The sequence below is a fragment of the Pleurodeles waltl genome, chromosome 8 (assembly GCF_031143425.1).
Source record: "Pleurodeles waltl isolate 20211129_DDA chromosome 8, aPleWal1.hap1.20221129, whole genome shotgun sequence".
NCBI classification, from domain to species: Eukaryota; Metazoa; Chordata; class Amphibia; order Caudata; family Salamandridae; genus Pleurodeles; species Pleurodeles waltl.
The window spans coordinates 1,327,816,919-1,327,819,166 of record NC_090447.1 but is presented as its reverse complement, the minus strand read 5'-3'; the positions used below and the strand labels follow the sequence as shown (position 1 = coordinate 1,327,819,166).

At 44.8% G+C, this 2,248-nt stretch overlaps 1 long non-coding RNA gene across 1 annotated transcript; it reads left to right on the top strand.

The window, feature by feature from the left end:
• Nucleotides 1-927: 927 nt before the first annotated feature.
• On the top strand, nucleotides 928-1,942 carry LOC138248609 (uncharacterized). The gene is made up of 2 exons (XR_011194609.1): nucleotides 928-1,290; nucleotides 1,793-1,942. It is a non-coding gene; the product is annotated as an uncharacterized lncRNA (long non-coding RNA).
• Nucleotides 1,943-2,248: the final 306 nt, after the last annotated feature.

Here is a 2,248-nt window from a genome sequence, read left to right as displayed (position 1 = left end):
AAAAGTCAAATTACTTCTTGGATTGAGGAGTAGCATATATCTCTGAAATCTGTTTCTCAGTGGTCCGTATCAGATTGAGAGATGTTGGTGATGAAAGTCTGTAGATCTTGTGGCTTGTTAAAGATGCTGGTTTTCTCTTTGCAAGTAATTTTGAAACAGGAGGGACCCACAAATGTAAAGGGAATGACTAGCTCATTGAGATTTTTCCTGAGGACAAAGAAATCCTTCTTACGAATCACTGTCTATTGCGTAGCATTGTGTGATTCCAATCTTTGCAAAGTTCCATACAATTTGTTGCTTTTATCATCATCTGGTTGAGTATTTCCTCTGAGTGTCTGTATGTTACTGGTCTAAAACGTATCACTCTTGGGAGTTTCAGGAATTTGGACAAGTTTGTTGCCATTTTCCCTGTTGGTATCCTATGATTTTGTTCAACTTAAAATCCTTTTTGAAGCAGAGTCCCAAAGTAAGAGGTATCCATGATTCCAAGAACTCTGTGCATGCATTTGCATAATTCATGGGACCCCCTGGCAGTGGAAAAATCCTTAAATTATTTTTGCTGTTGCATCTGCTAACTCTGTTATTTCTTTTGTTAGGGGTGCAACTTTCTCTCCCAGGGAGGTTGTGATTTTTTGTACTTTAGTTTTTTCATCCTCCAAGAGACATATTCTAGACTGCTTCTGTAATTCTTCCTACCACCTCCTTGAAATCTTTCCTCTTGCCTACCATCTCAGCTTGCATATCCTCTGTGTTTGATTTGGCTCCTTGAACCAAATCGTGCAATGCTGCAAGTCTCTGTAAAATTAATTCCATGCTGGCATTTGGATTGGTTTTAGGCTTTATTAGTATCAGCTATAGGCGGTTCTGAATTTGATCTCTTTTTTCCCTGTGACGGGCTGGCCGGAACCCGCCCGCACACAAGACCGACTTGTGCTGCCGCTACTGTGGTGTTCAGGAACACCCCGGGGCAGCCACCAATGAGAGGCGAGGTTCAGGCTCGATGCGGGAAGGAGGATGGACAAGAAGGTCGGCGTTGGCAGAGCAGGAGGAAAAGGAGAACGACGAGGAGCGGGACGGAGACGAGGAGGGACGAGACGGCGGAAAAAAGGAACAAGAGGATGACGAGGAGGTTGAACAAGGCCAGAGGAACTTGGAGTCTGGAGAGTGGCTTCTCCCCAACCGGGGAGAAGAGGACGAAGAAGCGGAAGACGGAAGTCTGAGTACCGCGGCGACCCTGGGAGGCGGAGCGCAGAATCCTGCCACGCTTCTGGAGAAGCGTGGCATAGCCAGGTGTGTGGATATAGTGTATTGAGGGTAGGGAGGACGGGAGGAGTGGATACGGAGAAACAAGGGGGTTGTGGGAGGAGGGTGGAAAAAGGAAGGGGAAACAAGAGGCGAGCACTGGGGGTGATTAATGTCCGTTATCACTGGTGGGAAGAGGGGCCTTTGCAGGAAAAAGCACATAGGAGAAATTACAGTGACATAGCCACACAAGCCATAAACAAAGGAAAACATATAACGCCAGACAACAGGGCCACAGGAGTACGGTAACAGGAAGAAAGAGGAAGACAGGAAAAGAATAAGGAAAGCCACTGGCAGGAAGGGAAAGAAAAGAGGAGACCAACAGACCAGGAAAAGCACAGAATTTAAGAAAGGATAGAGACCAAGAAAGAAAGAAAAGTGATAAGAAGAGTGAAAGCAAGAAACAGATAGATAAGGAGGAAACCCCAATGAGTGAAACAAATCACTTACCAATATCTTTCTTCTTCTCTCCACATGTGCTTCCCGGGAGACCTAAGAGACAGAGAGAACCAAGGAGAAGAATAAGATCCATGGACCTGAGTAGCAACATCAGAGAAAGACAAGAAGAGCAAAGAAGGAAAAAAAAACACCACAGGCACAAATCCAATTAATACTCAATAAACATCACTTACCTGATTGACGACCGAATCCTGTGTGGTTATTGCCTCTTGGTTCATTACAGTCCCACTTTAAATTCATTGGAGCCCTTAGTATCTTTCTCTTTGGAATCTGTCATGTTTGGAGGGAGGGTTTGGCTTAGTCCTCTAGTAGGGAGCTACATTTATGGTGAACATATGTGGTTGGGTAGTTTACCTTGAGCGCACCAGAAAGCGGCTGTAAATGACAACACTTAAAAGTTAGGATTGGCGGTGTCATCTGCGAGTGCATGCCAGGTACATAAAAAAAGCTACATAAAAATATGTGCATTTTCGACTTTCAGATTGCT